The sequence below is a fragment of the Vigna umbellata genome, chromosome 4 (assembly GCF_029865625.1).
Source record: "Vigna umbellata cultivar VRB3 chromosome 4, Vumbellata_1.0, whole genome shotgun sequence".
Taxonomy (NCBI): Eukaryota; Viridiplantae; Streptophyta; class Magnoliopsida; order Fabales; family Fabaceae; genus Vigna; species Vigna umbellata.
This window is the reverse complement of record NC_142168.1, coordinates 42,952,803-42,972,166: the sequence shown is the minus strand read 5'-3', so window position 1 is coordinate 42,972,166 and position 19,364 is coordinate 42,952,803. Positions and strand designations below refer to the sequence as shown.

Here is a 19,364-nt window from a genome sequence, read left to right as displayed (position 1 = left end):
TTTCGGAAGCTTTTGATAGGGTATAGGAAGCTTTAACCATTTTATTGTCTTATGTCCTTGCATTCCACCCTTTGTGAGCTACAATAATTCAGTCTCTTTTACATGATTTGCATAACAAGGGCTCTCGTCTTTCGGTCACATATTATAATAGTTAGAATGCAACTCATGTTACTGTTATTCCGATGGTTTACCAGAGGACCAAACATTTAGAGATATTTTCTCTCGGTCCAAGAGGAACTTCAACAAAGTCATATGAAATTGTTACGCTTTTCTACAAAAGTGTCTCCAAACCTCTCTGAAATCAATATTCTCGCCTCCGATTTATGTGGGATATCAAAATACCATTAGTTGTCCCACTTCAGGTGGAAGAAGCACAGCAAGTTTGTCATACTAATTTTGCCAATTCTGGATGGTTCAAGAACTATTTGTCATGCTTCCTATTTATTTTGTTTTTTTCCTTTCTGTTCTGTTGTTTTGTCCTATTTAGTTAGATTATTTCCTATCTATCCAGTTACAAGAAAAATTCAGTCTATGCATGCATCATTGTATCCCACTTTAAAATAAGGGAAAACAACATAGAACATTTCATCCTTAATAGTTTCATTCATCCCTAAATATCCAAAATGTCTGAAAAAGCAAAACAATAGTGTAAGACCTTGGAAAATTAAACCAGCCTCCACCTGTTAAATCACATTTAATGCACTGAAAACCCTTCTCTGATTTAATTAAAAACCCACTTCCTTAACTCTGCAACTTCCGCCAAGTGTCACCAGGAAGGAATTGAAGTCAGTAATGGAGGTGCAGGTGTCGACAAGAGAGACGCACGTTCGTGTGGACGTGAGGAGAACAAAATGGATTTTCTGAAAAACCCTTCCACTCTCCTGCACGCACCTTCTCACTTCCAAGAAAAACTCAGATTTCATTTTTCTCCAACTTCTCTCTAAAAAGCCTCCATCTTCTCTCTTCTGTAACTTACCATTCTCTACTCCGATCCCATTTCAAAGACCGTAGAAGAGATCCCGGCGTCCTAAGCTTTCCAGTAAACTGAACAAGTTCACGTTTGAAGCTGGTAAGTTTCCTCCCTTAGTCATTCGTTCTTAGGGTTCATGCAAAACCAAGATTTGGTTGCATGCAAGAGTATAAGCTAAATTCTTCTACATTTCTTTTGGTTAGATTTAGTGAAGAACTTAAGAAAATCGTTGAGGGTAGAAAGCCATATTTGAACGACCAAGTCCTGCTACTAGACGTGCACCACTATCCAGGTAAGGGAAGCTTATTAATTTGATTCGTATGTTTATGGTATGGTTGCTGAAAATGAATGCATGTTGCCGATTGAGTGATTATATATATATCCAGTATGAGTATGTGGAATGATGGTTGATATGTATGACGTGTATGAATGTGAAAATGAGTTATTAATTTGAAGTAAGAATCATTAATGTAGATACTATAAGGTTTGGAAATTATATTGGATGTGAAGTATAAAGTATGATCTGGTATGATGAAAAACTTAAAGTTGGAAATAGTGAAAAATGTGAATGTAGACTTCTTACTATGATTATGTACGTTCGTTATCGAGTGGTCCTTTACCGTTCGGTTTTCTAGTAAACTGGTTAAAAATGGAATTCTTTCATTTGAAAAGGACTCTGATCGAGGACGAGCGTCCTCATGTGGAAATCCTATATTGGAGCGTTCGGCTTAGAATAGTCGTACCTTAAACTTCGAAATAAAGTTATATATATATACCTTGTACTTTAAAGATTTGTAGCGCTCGGTCTTACACCTAGCGTTCATAATAAATAGCGTTCGATTTTACACCCAGCGTACGTCATAAGAAGTGTTCAGTCTTATACCGAACGCTCGGATTCGTCTTTAAATATTATAATTGTGGAAATAGCGTACGTTCAATTTCAGTAAAATTCTCTTACCGCGTTCGGTCATAGACTGGCAGTCGGTCTCTATAATGTAATTAAATTCGTTATGGTTCGGAAATCGTCTTGAGGTGGTGATACGACTATCGCGGTCATACAAATTTGATGTGCACGAAATTAATGCAGTATAGTTACTAGGAAGTGACTCCTAGGTCGTCTCTCAAGGACCAATTTGTGTCGGTTTAGTCTTAGATTTGACATGAAAGGGGGGGGGTTGTTTATGATTTTTGTTTTGCAGAGAAAAATTAAATTAAATTAAAATTGGAATTTAAACAAGACAGAATTTAAAAACACTGAAATAAATTTTAACGACTGTAAAACTAAACGGTAAAAACGGAATAGTAAATATGCTGAACGGTAAAAGACGGTAAAATGTAAAATTCATCAGGAAATGAAAATGCGGAACAGTAAAACATTTTAACGATGTATAAAATAATAAGCGGTAAAATAAAAGAGACGGTAAAAATAAAAACACTTGACTGAAAATCAAATTCATCAGGGATTCAACATTTAAATTAAGGCTTAATTACCTACTTAGTCCCCATGTTCGGAGGTAATTTGCTGTTTAATACCCGGTTTTAAAAATGTAGGCATTTGATACCTATGTTTTGAAATTTGTATCAATTGAATCCTACCCACTTAACGCCGTTATAAATCTATCGTTTTTCTGACATCAACTTTGAATTGTGGACGAGCGGTTGTGGACGATCGTCCAAACAGAGGAGGACGCTCGTCCAACAGTGGAGGACGCTCGTCCAAAAGTGGAGGACGCTCGTCCAAACAGAGGAGGACGCTCGTCCAACAGTGGAGGACGCTCGTCGAACAGTGGAGGACGCTCGTCCAAACAGAGGAGGACGCTCGTCCAACAGTGGAGGACGCTCGTCCAACAGTGGAGGACGCTCGTCCAAACAGAGGAGGACGCTCGTCCAACAGCGGAGGACGCTCGTCGAACAGTGGAGGACGCTCGTCCAAACAGAGGAGGACGCTCGTCCAACAGTGGAGGACGCTCGTCCAACAGTGGAGGACGGTCGTCCAAACAGAGGAGGACGCTCGTCCAACAGTGGAGGACGCTCGTCCAACAGTGGAGGACGCTCGTCCAACAGAAGAGGACGCTCGTCCAACGATGCTCGGACGCTCGTCCACTACCGCTCGTCCAGAATTCAAAGTTGATGTCAGAAAAACGTTAGATTTATAACGGCGTTAAGTGGGTAGGATTCAATTGATACAAATTTCAAAACATAGGTATCAAATGCCTACATTTTTAAAACCGGGTACTAAACAGCAAATTACCTCCGAACATGGGGACTAAGTAGGTAATTAAGCCTTAAATTAAAATTCAACACTTAAAATAAAATGAAAATGAAATGATCAAACTGTAAAATGAACTACACGCTTCTGAAATAAAATTCATGCACTGTTTGAAAAATAGAACTGGAAAAAGAAGAGGCAGAAGCCTCTTCCAAGGCCGTGACTTCTCCTAAACTACTCCTAATCTCACACTAAAATCTAATAAGTTTCTTCTTTGCTGCTGCTGGTAATTTATAGCTATTTCCCTGGACAAACTCTCGTGACTTCTCATTTTGCCCGTGACCTTCCAGCTTTCACGTTTGTCTCTAATCTGCAGCTCCTTAGATGTGCCAAAGTCAAGAAGGTGGGGTCCTTACTTGTCTTCTTCCTCATTGTGGCCTTGAGCTACTCCTCTTTTCCAGCCAACCATGCTTTGCAAAGAAACCGTGAGCATCCTTCTTCTTCCCAAGCTTCAACCGTATGGCATCAACACTTGGAGACTTCTTCCTTGCATTCCAATTCAGCCGTGGCCTCTCCATTCTCATACAAAATCCAACACCATGAGTGCCATTTCTTTTTCTTCTTTCTTCTCCCTTGAACGTAGCTGCTGCCAAGCTGGATGTGTGTTGCAGCTGGACATGGAGGTCTTCTCTACGGGTGGCTGCTCCAAGCTAGACGTCTTCTTCTCCTTGGTCCTCCAAAACAATCTTCAAGAAAACATCCAAAATAGCATGCAAGTGGTGGCTGGATGGTGCTTCTAATGCTAGACCAGAACCGTGGAGCTTGCTGAACTGTGAAGGCCGTGAGTGCTTCTGCCATCTTCCGTCCAAGCTACTGAGCTTTCTTTTCTCCAAGACCAAGCCGTGACCAAACTTGCTGCTGCATCTTCAAAACCGTGGCCTTCTCATCTTCTCCCAGCTGGACGTATAAGTGCTGCCATGCCTCTTGCAGTTTAACAATACCGTGAGCTTTCTCTTCCTCCAGCCGTGGGCTTCATCTTCTTCAAACTCAGCTGCTCTTCTTTTTCTTCTGGACGTGTGAAGGTAGCTGCTGGACTTGGACGTTGGAACTGCACTCCTTGCTGCTGGACCGTGAGCTTCTCAAGCTTGTGTGGAGTGGAAGAGAGTTGAAAATCTGCACATGCACCTTTTATCATGTGGCTGGACAGCAAGATAAATAAACCCATCTTTGTGATGCTAGCCTCCTTCATCTTGAATGTAGTATGACGTGAAATCCTCACACATCCAGCCAGCACCGTTTCCTTCTTCAATCCTGTTGCAGCTGTTCCAACAAGTTCCAGCTGAATGGTCCTCTTTAATAGATGCTTCCTTTTTTTCCAAAACCAAGGCCGTGTCCAGCTTCTTGGATGTTAGCTGCTGCCATTCCTCAAAACCGTGAGCTCGTTAGTAAGTCATGCTTGTCTCTTTTGGAATGAAAATGAGTGACAAGGTGGGTCAGATTTCACCCAACAAAGCCGTGACCTTCCGGTGGCTCCCATTTTTATTCTAGGAATAATGGATTTACAAAAGTATGGGACCGTGTGCTTTTTACATTTCAACAAATTTAGCTGCATTTTGGAGTTCCTCCTGACCGTGAATATGAGCCAAATGGTGGACCCCTCATTCTAAAACATGTGATGTTTGCTGAATGGATTCTTCTACGTGCAAATTAACAAAATAACATAACACTTCTCCCAACAATGGAAGATGGTCCCTCCATAATATGTTGTCTCCCATTCACATTCATTTGCAAAGAGAACCGTGAATTTGCTTCTTCAATGCCCAAAACCGTGAGCTACTTGGAATGTAGTGCCCCTCTTTCAACTTAAATGTTTTGCTGAATTTTGTAGTGTTCCTAGACCATATAACCGTGAAATGCAAAGGGAATATCTTCTCAACGTGAATTTTCAATAAGTGTGGTCTCTTTCCCTTAATAACACTACAGATAAATTTGAGCACTTCTTGGAACTTCTTGGCCGTGAAGTAGGTGGTAGTTTCAAATCAAATTTTCCATTTCAACACACAAATTAAATCAACACAGTGCAGCTCCTTCCAAGTAATTATCATAGTGTGCAAACGAAATTTCTTCAAAATGTCCTAGAATATTTTCAGAGTTTTCCCTACAATTTATAATGCAAAATATTAGTCTCAGATAATTCAAATTAATTAAAATAAGAATTTCTGATCGAATTAAGCACAATTCAGAAAAATAGGAAAATACTGGACAATTAAGCACAATTCCCTGATTAATTCTAATACAATAAACTAAGCGAAGTGAAGAAAATATTGACTCATCAGGTGGTTTATCCAATTGGATCCGGCCTAGAGTCCTGTACTTAAATTATTCTTTGAGTATTGATCTAATCTTCCAAGACTCAGTTCATTTAACTGATTCAAGTGGTAAATGACGTTCGTCAAATGTGATGCGTAATTGTAGTCAAATTTATTCGGCTCTGGAACAAAGGTTATCGTTCTCTTTCTTCACGTTCGTCCTCGTTATGAAGAGAACTGAACGTTCGTTATTTTGTGAACTGGGATTGGAAGTTGAAAATGAAAATGGAATGAAATATTATACATAATGAACAATATATGAAATGAATAAGTGATGGTGGATTTTTGAACGAGCGTTCCAAGGAGGAACGTCTTTATGATTTGAATATGGAAAGTGGTATAGTATGACTATGGTAAAGCTGTTGATGGCTGTTCATCCTGATGTTCCGTGAGTGCTCGTCCTCAAGTAGAGGAGGGTAGGTCATGTGTGGGAACGACAGGAGGTCCTAGTCCTTAGGAGTACTTTGGACTGATAGGGCTAACCTCGGGTGGCAGCTGTTGAGTGTTTCCCAGTTACTACATCACCCGGGTGCAAGGAACGCCTGTAGATACATAGATTCATACAGTCCGGATAGTCTGTTAAATGAGAATTTTTGGATGGTTATATGTGTTGAGATATTACTGTATAATGGTTTTGTTAAATTTGTATGTTTGATGCATGAATTAAATTACATAAGCTTACCCTTTCGTTTTCCTTGTGTTGTCGTTCGACCTTGAACGTTCGTCTTGTCTTTGCAATGATCATCCGTGTGGAAGTGAGCAGAAGGAGGAGCGTTACTTGAAGAATTACTGGAAGAAGAAAATTTGGAAGACGCGAATCTGGTAGAAGTGGAAGTTAAAGCCGAGCCCTAGAGCGCTCGTTAAGTTTTCAGTTGTTAGCTGTTAGTTTTGTATTTTTGAACGTTCAGTTATTTGGTTTTGTAAAACCGTTCGTTCATAACTCTTTCCTGTTGTATGGCTTTTGATTTCTGTATTCAAACCTCTATTGGTTTTTTTTGAACTCTAATCTTTTAGTGAAGACTGCATGGTTTTACTATTAAATGTAATTAATTCTAATTTATGGTGATTACTGTATTTTGGGATGTTACAAATAGCACTTCAAAGCAAATTCATTAGAACCCATCTCTATATATTATAAGGATTAAAACAATTAGAATAAAATTATAAGAACTAAAACCTAAGTATAGTAAAAGTACCGGAACTAAACTTCAATTTGAGTATGGAATAACCAAGGCAATCCTATGGAGAAAAAATGTGCTCAAATTTAAAAAGAAAAATTAATTATATATATATATAAGGCCTGACCAAATGATAAGAAAACTGACAACGTCTTTTGTATAAGGAACTACGAGTTAAAATAGTACAGAAACAAATGTTCAAATTATACATGTCAAAATAATAACCCATCATATCCTTTGTAGTTTTTCTTCCCCAGTTAACCATCTTGTAAGCCAACTCGGATCATCGGCAAAGAATTTACAAGATCTGGGAATGATCCCAAGGTCCGCACCAACTTGGTCATACTCCTTTAGGGCTGCTTCCATTTCTGTCGCAACGCTAGTATCATTAACAATTTCATATGAACTCGTGCTTAAAGCATCTGCGTAGTGTTGCTCCCTCTCAGAGTCATTTTGGAAAAGTTCCAAGGCAGGTCCCTGCATGCATGCCAAGGATAAAGGCAGTAAAAACTACATTTTGGCAGCAAACATGCATATCACATCCTAATAAAGATGCTATTTTATCTGCTTCATTTCATATTTATTTCTTTGTCATTTCTTATTAAAAATATAACATGCCAATCAACCTAGCATGTACTTAAACTAAAGGAGAGATTTGTACCTCTGACAGCGCTTTCTTTGAAGCAAGCAATGGTAAGTGTTTCATACATAAGTCCAGATACAAAGTACTAGTTATGTGGACATGTTTATATTTCTCACGGTTAAAGCACATACCTGACATAGCTCGGCATAATGTTTATATATCTCACTGCTTTCATCTTCTCGTATTCTGTATTAGGAAGAAGACGTAATCGAATTTGAAGTTTAAAGAAAGTAGATGATTATGCCCTGTAAGGTAGACCGGTCAGTTGAAGATGCTCGAATGAGAAGGATTGTTCCTAGAGAGCGCTTCCGAGAATAACCGTCTGTAGCCCAGGAGAACTTCCTAGCAGACGTTAATGACCATGTGTGGCCCAGGAGTTCTTGAAGAACATCCTAGTAGACGAAATCTGTTCGGCCGAATTGTTGAATGCCTGAACACTTGACGCCTTGAAGGACGGACGATTGAGGCCTGAAGGCCGAGTACCTGTGTGGCCGAACGATCGAGTTCTTGTGAGGCTGAACGGCCGAATACCTGAATGTTGAGGCCACAGAAGGCCAAACAGTAGAGGTCGAGCGACCGGACACCTGCAAGGCGGAACGGCCGAACCAAATGCATGGGAGGCCGAATTGCCGAAGGCATGTGAGGCCGAATGGCCGAAATGAATGCGTGAAAGGCTGAATGGCCAAATTAATGAGGGGTCGAATGGACGAAGGTATGTGGGGCCCGGGAGACCAAACGGTTGAATTCGTGAGGCCAAACGGCCGAATGGTAGAGGTCGAACACGTACCTTGGAGGCCAAATGGCCGGATGGTTGATGTCGGACGACCGAGTAACTTTGGACGAACGACCAAGAGGTTGAGGCCGGACGGTCGAATGTTGAATGCCAAATTTGGCTAAGTACCTAAGGCCGAATGGCCGAATGGTAGAGGTCGAACACGTACCTTGGAGGCCAAATGGCCGGATGACGGATACCAAATTTGGTTGAGGCCGGACGGCCGAGAGTTGAGGCCGAACGGCCGGGAGACTGAGTTGTTGGGTTGATGTAGCCGAGTGCAAAGGGCTGAACGGTGGAAGTTGACGTTCTTTTGAGGTGCCCTTCATTGCTCATTGGTTCCTTGTGTCTACAATGGGGAATACGCACTCGGCCCCACGGTGGGCGCCAAATGTTTCGGCCGGATCTGGTGGGACCCTGTTAAAACACTCACGAACGGTAAAGACTGGCGAACGGATGATATCTCATGCTATGGATCGGACGGAGCTTGGTGACGGACGGACGCCTTCTGACGAGCTCTTGGCTGAGGGCTGGATGCGCTGGGAAGGGCCGAACGGGCTCTCGTCTTCAAGTCCTGGTTGTAGTATTCGTCCTCTCCCTCCTCGCTCTCCAAGTCAGGCGGTCGTGCACCTGTCAAAGGCACTCCGACGCTTAAGTCAGTAACATGACCAAGTGGTATGTAATGCATATGTATATTGCATTCTAAGCAATCTGTCCAGAACTCATACCAGAAACTGAAATTAGATAGATCCTAATATGAAAAACACAAGTGTTTTTACTTGGAAATGCAAGAAGCACTCATTCAAATTGGGCGGCAGCACCAGAGATGAAACTAAAAATGACTAAGAAAATGAGTGCCGAGATTTTCAGGCCCTTCATCTATCTTAGATTTATTTCTCCAATAGCAATACCCAAATGTAATGAAGTTAAAAGTGAAAAAGAGTGATATTATTCATAGTAACCCATTACAGAAACATCTTTCCTTTCTCTCTTTTACAATGTATCAGCAGATAAAATCTTCCAATTATGAACGTGTTAGCCTCGGCCTCAGGCTCCTTTTCATTTTCTGATTGAAATTCTTTAGCCACTTTTCCGTTCTGAATTCGCAGCTTAATTACACCAAATAACTATTCTGGGTTGAGAAATATCACCATATTGCTCCTTCTTAATAATGATTTATCCCACCTGATACAGGGAACTACACAAGTCTCTACCACAACAACACAAGGAACAAAACCAACACCTTTAGTCCCTGCTCTTTCTTCAAAAAAATAGCAAAAAAGTTCGGTTGCAAAAGATGGTACTCCTCTCCTCTATCCTTCTTATTGGCTATTTATTTAGTCATTTAGTTATAAGATTTATAATTCACAGCAAAAGACAAAAACTTAGGAGAATTGTAACATCCCGATTATATAATAACCAATATTATATAATAAAGACGTCAACATTCAAATATAGAGAACAGTCAGAATATGACGTGTAATTTAAGTGCGAAATTACAGTCATCCAAATAAAAGGAGTGAAAATTTAAACTTAACAGTTTAGATTATTGAACACTACAAGTGTTCGAATAGGAAAGTTCCTAACAGTCTAAACCGCAACCTCGGTATCCTCTAGCTCTTGCTCCAAGTGAATCTCCTCAACAACATCTGCTCCCATCCAAGTGGATGATCATCGCCAACGAAACATACCCAAACGGCACACAACACAAACAATGCAAGGGTGAGCTAGATATAAAAAGCATGTTATACATATATCACAGTTGATTCATGTCATCATACATAGATACATATAAAGGAACAATTAAAACATGCTCGTTAAACCACAACTCACACATCTTTACGCTTGCATAGTTCTGCTGGCACTCCCCAACACTATGCAAGGTAAATCCACGACACACGACTCCTCTTTACACTTGCATAGTTCTGTTGGCACTCTCCAACACTATGCAAGGTAAATCCACAACACACGACTCATCCGGATTTGTATAACTGTCGAACTAACAGTCGTCTTTGCACTTGCATAGTTTTGTTGGGACTCTCCAACACTAGCAAGGTAAATCCCCAACCTGCCTATATCTGCCATTAAAGGCTATAGACGAGAACCTCCCTCTACTCTCACCACTGACACTGTTCTTCTCTATGTGAGCATGAACAATGCTTTGAGTGTAGGGATAGACAGAGATATATTTACATTTACAATCATATCCTCACCGTAATTTATCATATTTCATACATTCACATATTTTCACATACATCACATCCCAGCATATATTCCCAACATTTGTACACATAATTCAATTCAAGAGAAAATGCACTTAGACTCAACACTATTTGTAGAATACTATTTGGACGAGCACAATTCACCGAACACTACTGGACGAACGCCACTAAACGAACGCTATTTTCCAAACACCAGGCCGAACGCTATTTGGACGGACGTTATCGGATCCTACCACATCATGCCGAACGCTAAAAACCGAGCACCACACTGGATTGAACACCATTCGGCTGAACGCTATAACCGAACACTTCACTTAAATCGAATACTGCCTGGACGAACGTTAAGATCAAACTCATAGGCTCGACATTAAACATCAAACGTTATTAGACCGAATACTTTATGGCCGAACACTATTCGAACGAACGCTAAGCTTAAGCACTATTTTCCGAGCACTATTTACGAACGGTCGTTTCCTGAAATAAGCATCATCCAGACCGACCACTCCCTAATAACAATCGCTATGAGACAAAACACTCTGAGGCCGAACGCTAAGGTCGAAATCCATTAAACAGAACAGTATTAAATCAACACCTGACCGAACGGTACTAAATCCATTCTCACCGTTCGGTACTAAATCAAATCCTGAGAATACTAATTTAATCCGAATACTACAATTTCGAACGTTCAATATCAAACTAAAGAATATCAATTTACAACCGAACGTTCCACATCTAAGTTTACGAATATAAATTTAAAACCGAACGCACACTAATACATCAAAACCGAACGTTCAAGATTCAATCTTATGAATATCAGATGAAGGTCGAACACTACAATTACTAATACACGAAGACCGATCGTTCGAACGCTCAAGATTGAAACCTAAGTGTACCAATTTAACAACGAACGCTTAAAGTCAATTATACACCCAGACGAACGCTCTAGATCACCCGACCGTTAAGATCCAAACCTAAGAATTTCAGATGAATACCGAACGCTCATGATTCAAACCTAAGAATACTTCGCGAAGGCCGAACGCTCAGAATTGAAACCTCAGAATATCAATATAAGAACGAACATTCAAGATTGAAACCTAAAATACCAAATTGGGAACGAACGCTCATAAACATTAATCTACCAAGACCGAACGCTACAGATTGCTTTATGAGAATGCTAAAGTAAGGACGAACGCCTAACATTACTAATTCACTGGATACTGTTTGGACGAACGTCTAGTATATTACTTACTTTGCCTAAGGACGAACGCGAACGCTCATTGCCTTAGAACACAAAACTGAGCGCTCATGCTATTTTTGCCGACCACTAACTGGTCGAGCAAATTGGACGAACGCCCATTTTTACTGACCAAAATTGAACGTACGCGCGTTCTGCAGAATTCTGCAGAATCGCACCAGATTTTCCAGAAAACCCAAAAACCCCATTTTTCATCCCCTTCTTCCCAGATTTGCATCAAATACAGTATATTTCAACAATCAAACAAAAGATCTAGCTCCCCTTACAATCAAACAAAAGATCTAGCTCCCCTTACCTCTTGAAGACTTCCTTTGATCTAGAAATGCAGTGTCTTGATGTCCTTGCAACTCCAAAAGTTCTCCACTTCACCTCTCCCAGATTTGCAGCAAGCCTTACACTCCTCCAGATGCAGCACCAAACACCCCTCTTGAATCAATCTCCTCCAAGACTTGCAATCCAAAGCCTCCTTGCACTTCAGCAGCTCCCCACTTCACCCTCTCATAGATATCGCAGCAAGAATTCCACTCCTCCAGAATTTCAGAACCAGCACCCCTTGAATCCAATGGGTTCTTCTCTTAAAAGGAAAGAAGACTCTGCACTCCACTGTTGGTGCCAGCTTGGACGATCCTCAACCGTCCCTTCTACTCCTCAGTGCCAAGCCCACTACGAAGGTAATGATGGTGTCTCCCTTGGTGGCTGAAGCACTTCCAGGTAGAAAGACCCACTATAACATCCCAAAAATTCTCCCTTTAAAATTCAAAATTTAAAAATTATTGTAATAGTACAATTACATTAACACCATGTAACCTCAAACTTAAATCTATACATAAGTTTTAAGCTCATAGTTGACTGCAAAGATATCATTGAATCCCTCTAATCTGTTCTTCCAAATCTTCCTTCATCTACACCAGATCATGCGACAATCCTTCCTCTGCTCCCGTATAACAAATACGTTATACGATCATCGCAAAAATATAGTTTTCCAGCACAAACAAACAAGTAAGGGTGAGCTAACATGCAACACCGCAATTATAAAACATGCATAAATGCTTTGATAAAACATCATATAAAATTTATGTCAGACATTCTCATATACCATCATACCACAATTCCTACTAGACACTCATCCGGATGATACGTTGATGAGCGGTCACGGGAGGTTATGCACTTGTGATGACTTCTACTTTTCCTTACAAATACACTTCCAAAATACTTCATACCATTCACAAGGTTAGTCCCCTCACTATGTCCACACCGGAACATAGACCAGGACCTCCTGCTCCTCTCACCACATAATTCATCCTTCTCTACATGAGACTGGATGATTATTGGAGTATCAGGATAACCTCCAACTACGGGACCCTCAACATCAACATACACACTAATAACATAATATTATAGAATCTCTCCATGAGATTCATACCATACTCATATTCCTCAACTCACATTACACCTCTATGTGACTCTCCCCGTAATAATCATTTCGTGATCAAATGCACAATTTCATATCAACATAATAAAATACATTTATCACAGTAATTTTACCACATCTCATGCATTCACATATTTTTGTTTCACATGAATTTACCTCAGGGTATATATATATATATATATATATATACAAAACACATTGCACACTTAAAATAAGAGCAAAGATAACCATGGACCCGACCCTATTTACCGAACACTATTTGGACGAACACTATTTGGACGAACACTATTTGGACTAACATTATTTGATCGAACACTATTTGGACGAACACTATTTGGACGAACACTATTTGGACGAACACTATTTGAACGAACACTATTTGAACGAACACTATTTGAACGAACACTATTTGAACGAACGCCTTTTGAACGAACACTATTTGAACGAACCCAATTTGAACGAACGCTATTTGAACGAACACTATTTGAACGAACGCTATTTGAACGAACACTATTTGACCGAACGCTATTTAACCAATCAAAACCGAACGCCCAATTTCGGACGAACGCTTAACGAAACACTAAGGACGAACCCTCAACGAAACACTAAGGACGAACGCTCAACGAAACACTTAAGGACGAACGCTCAGAATAACACTTATGGACGAACGCTCACTATATCACTTAAGGACGAACGCTCAAAATAACTTGCAGGACGAACGCTCACTCAAACAATGAAGGACGAACGCTCAAAATCACTTGTAGGACGAACGCTCACTCTAACAATTACGGACGAACGGTCAAAATCACTTGTAGGACGAACGCTCACTCTAACAATTAAGGACGAACGCTCACAATAACGCTTAAAGACGAACGTTCAAATAACACTTATGGACGAACGTTGAAATGACACTTACGGACGAACGTTCACTATATCACTTATGGACGAACGTCTAAATTACAAACAAGGACGAACGCCAAATGCCTAAGCCAAAGCATGATTAAGACCGAACACTACTACCAAGAACGAACGCAGATTGCCGAACGCTCCAGATTACTATCCAAGAATATCAATTGAGGACGAACGTTTATAACCACTATTACACTTGCACCGAACGCTATTATCACTTAAATACCGAACGTTCACTTACACTTAAATACCGAACGCTCACTTACACCCAAAACCGAACGCTCACTTACACTCAAATACCGAACGCTCACTTACACCCAACACCGAACGCTCACTTACACTAAAATATCGAACGCTCACTTACACCCAAAACCGAACGCTCACATACACTTGAATGCCGAACGCTCACTAATAATCAAACGCCGAACGCTCACTAATACTCAAAAGCCGAACGCTCAACAAATTGGACGAACGTCCAGTTTCACCAGAATTGGACGAACGTTAGGCCGACCACTATTTGGTCGAGCACTGTTGGAACGAACGTTCCAAGTTCGCTGATTAGGACGGACGCTCAGAACAATTTCTGAACGTCCATAAATTTGGCCGACCACTATTTGGTCGAGCACAGTGGAACGAACGTCCAATTTTGAATCACCAAAATTGGACGTACGCGCATTCTGCAGAATTCTGCAGAATCGCGCAGATTCTAGAGAAACCCAGAAAATCCCATTTTTCAACCCCAAAATTTCCAGATTTCCTTCCAACCCAAAGCATACAAGGTTTCATACATAAATCACTTCCCATTAATCAATTATAACAATTCAAACTCACCCAAGTCAATTCCAAACAGCATAACACAGTTTCAACACAACCAACTATGCATAATTCAATTCATACACCTAACACATAATACATCTGAAGAAGGTAATCCAGCTCCCCTCACCTCTTGGAAGAAAAGGAAGAAGCTGCAGCTACCAACACGGTCCAGCCATCTCCAAGTCCAGTGGGAAAGATGCTCTCCGGTCCAGCATATCGGCAGAGCACCAGCCATCATAGAAGTGCAGCAACCCGTCCAGCAGTGTGAGCAGCAACCGTCATATCCAGGAGGCACACATCAAGCGTTGGAGATCAGCACTTCATAGTCCATGCAGAGAGAGTTCTCCCCCGTTCCCAGCTACCACCACAGAGGTGTCACTCCCCCCCGTCTTTTTCCCTTCCCCTCCTTCCACTCCAATAATGCCCCCAATCATGAGACCCTCCCTTCTTTTGCCAAGCCTTTCCCGTAACCAAGCACCCCCAATTATTGCATTCTAATAATGCAAGTGGTGGGTGACCACCATGTCCCCACCATACCCCCACCACTCTAAGAAAACGGGTCTTACATTCTCCCCAAAAACAAAAATTTTCGTCCTCGAAAATTAAGCCTATCAAAACTAGTCAAGGTAGGTTTCTCCCATATCGTCCTTTAACTTCAAGATAGGGTTGCCTGTTATACCATTCCAAGTGACCTTGACTCGTTTGACAGTTCGTCCTCAATTCTCAACCTCAAACACAGTACTAAGGTGATCTTCACACTCATGTGAAAGAGGTAAACCAGAAACTTCTTCAGGAAAATTATCTTAAGAAGTCATTCATAACCACGAGGTTTACACTCCGATTCTCCTGCGCCGCAAGATCTGAAACTTGAGTCGCTTCCATAAGTGATAACACTAAGAAGCAACTGTCATCTTCCAGGAGGTTTTGTCTCAAGACACCGATCGGCAGAGACATACCTTTGTCTTCAAACCTTTCATCTTAGCCTATGATCAAACCTTTCTTCTGCGTGAACTACAAATCTTGAAACATCCAACTAAACTTGACTCTGAATCATCCACTTGCTGATAAAACATGATCATCTCCTTCAAAGTTTTCACTTAACTTAAAATCCTTACTATACTTCATTCTTCTTCAAAGATCTCATGTTCTGCCTTATCTGACTGCCCCTCAAAATCTCATCCTCTTACATCCTTTCTTGATACAAATTCCCTTTAATCCATTATAGAACTTCCTATTCCTTTCTTAACTTAAACTTTAGGCCATCCACCATTTTCTTATTCGGATTCCAGCCATCACTGGTACCCAGATTCATGTTACCAAACTCTCACAGCGTCACTCTGTTTCTCACCAACACTTCCCTTTCTTCTGACTGTTGACGTTACTGATATACTAAAGCCAACTCATTTCTCAAACCTTGCTACAACCATGCTTATCCACAGCTTCTCTTAATCTAATCTCTGAACTTCTTTCGAACGATATAAGATCTTCTGACTTTGTTTCTTGAAATTTTCTTCACTCATAACATTACTCCTAAACTCCCATATCTCCACTCGTCCTCCGAAGCTTAACTTTTAGTCTCCTTTCTCTTATCTTCGAGGCAAGAACTTGTCTCAAAGGCTTAAACCAATTCCACCAAAGGTATACAACTCAAGTTGTCCTTCAATATGCATTCCTCTACTACTATAGAGCACATAACACTACCACCAACAGCAAGAACAAGACAACAGTTACTACAGGAAACAACACTGAAATTCTAACTCTTTCATAACTCTAACCTTCCGAATTAAGAAAGGAAAATCATCTATGGTAAAAGTCATGAGTGTGCACCCTCATTACTCTTATCAAGACATTTTCTGTTCTCAAAACTTCTAGTTAGATACACACCTTACTATATAGACTCGGAGGAAATGGTAAATCATACCATTTACACTCAATTCTTCACAGAGAAAACATGGTAAACCCACAACACAAAGGTCATCCTAAGGATGAACTACTTTGATACCATTAATGTAACATCCCAAAAATTATCCCTTCAAAATTTAAAAATTATTGTAATAATACAATTACATTAACACTATGTAACCTCAAACTTAAATCTATACATAAGTTTTAAGCTCATAGTTGACTGCAAAGATATCATTGAATCCCTCTAATCTGTTCTTCCAAATCTTCCTTCATCTACACCAGATCATGCGACAATCCTTCCTCTGCTCCCGTATAACAAATACGTTATACGATCATCGCAAAAATATAGTTTTCCGGCACAAACAAACAAGTAAGGGTGAGCTAACATGCAACACCGCAATTATAAAACATGCATAAATGCTTTGATAAAAACATCATATAAAATTTATGTCAGACATTCTCATATACCATCATACCACAATTCCTACTAGACACTCATCCGGATGATACGTTGATGAGCGGTCACGGGAGGTTATGCACTTGTGATGACTTCTACTTTTCCTTACAAATACACTTCCAAAATACTTCATACCATTCACAAGGTTAGTCCCCTCACTATGTCCACACCGGAACATAGACCAGGACCTCCTGCTCCTCTCACCACATAATTCATCCTTCTCTACATGAGACTGGATGATTATTAGAGTATCAGGATAACCTCCAACTACGGGACCCTCAACATCAACATACACACTAATAACATAATATTATAGAATCTCTCCATGAGATTCATACCATACTCATATTCCTCAACTCACATTACACCTCTATGTGACTCTCCCCGTAATAATCATTTCGTGATCAAATGCACAATTTCATATCAACATAATAAAATACATTTATCACAGTAATTTTACCACATCTCATGCATTCACATATTTTTGTTTCACATGAATTTACCTCAGGGTATATATATATATATATATATATATATATATATATATATATATATATATATATATATATATATATATATATATATATATATATATATACAAAACACATTGCACACTTAAAATAAGAGCAAAGATAACCATGGACCCGAACCCTGTTTACCGAACACTATTTGGACGAACACTATTTGGACGAACACTATTTGAACGAACACTATTTGAACGAACACTATTTGAACGAACGCTATTTGAACGAACACTATTTGGACGAACACTATTTGGACGAACACTATTTGGACGAACACTATTTGACGTACACTATTTGGACGAACACTATTTGAACGAACACTATTTGAACGAACACTATTTGAACGACACTATTTGAACGAACGCTAACACTTTTTGAACGAACGCTATTTGAACGAACGCTATTTGAACGAACACTATTTGAACGAACACTATTTGAACGAATGCTATTTGAACGTTCAATCCATCAAAACCGAACGCCCATTTTGGACGAACGCTTAACGAAACACTAAGGACGAACGCTCAACGAAACACTAAGGACGAACGCTCAAGGAAACACTTAAGGACGAACGCTCAACGAAACTTTTAAGGACGGACGCTCAGAATAACACTTAAGTACGAACGCTCAGAATAACACTTATGGACGAACGCTCACTATAACACTTAAGGACGAACGCTCAAAATAACTTGTAGGACGCACGCTCACTCAAACAATTAAGGACGAACGCTCAAAATCACTAGTAGGACGAACGCTCACTCTAACAATTATGGGCGAACGGTCAAAATCACTTGTAGGACGAACGCTAACTCTAACAATTAAGGACGAACGCTCACAATAACGCTTAAAGACGAAAGTTCAAATAACACTTATGGACGAACGTTGAAATGACACTTATGGACGAACAATCACTATATCACTTATGGACGAACGTCTAAATTTCAAACAAGGACGAACGCTAAATGCCTAAGCCAAAGTATGATTAAGACTGAACACTACTACCAAGAACGAACGCTGATTGCCGAACGCTCAAGATTACTATCCAAGAATATCAATTGAGGACGAACGTTTATAACCACTATTACTCCAGCACCGAACGCTATTATCACTTAAATACTCAACGTTCACTTACACTTAAATACCGAACGCTCACTTACCCCCAAAACCGAACGCTCACTTACACTCAAATACCGAACGCTCACTTACACTTGAATGCCGAACGCTCACTAATAATCAAACGCCGAACGCTCACTAATACTCAAAAGCCGAACGCTCAACAAATTGGACGAACGTCCAGTTTCACCAGAATTGGACGAACCTTAGGGCGACCACTATTTGGTCGAGCACTGTTGGAACGAACGTTCCAAGTTCGCTGATTCGGACGGACGCTCAAAACAATTTCCGAACGTCCATAAATTTGGCCGACCACTATTTGGTCGAGCACAGTTGGAACGAACGTCCAATTTTGAATCACCAAAATTTGACGGACGCGCATTCTGCAGAATTCTGCAGAATCGCGAAGATTCCAGAGAAACCCAGAAAATCCTATTTTTCAACCCCAAAATTTCCAGATTTCCTTCCAACCCAAAGCATACAAGGTGTCATACATAAATCACTTCCCATTGATCAATTATAACTATTCAAACTCACCCAAGTCAATTCCAAACAGCATAACACAGTTTCAACACAACTAACCATGCATAATT

General features: G+C 40.2%; 1 long non-coding RNA gene across 1 annotated transcript; it reads right to left on the bottom strand.

The window, feature by feature from the left end:
- Positions 1–6,857: 6,857 nt before the first annotated feature.
- On the bottom strand, positions 6,858–7,547 carry LOC124839352 (uncharacterized). Its single transcript, XR_015785533.1, has 2 exons — positions 7,501–7,547; positions 6,858–7,203 (listed from the first exon to the last, which is right to left on the bottom strand). It is a non-coding gene; the product is annotated as an uncharacterized LOC124839352 (long non-coding RNA).
- Between the last annotated feature and the right edge of the window lie 11,817 nt (positions 7,548–19,364).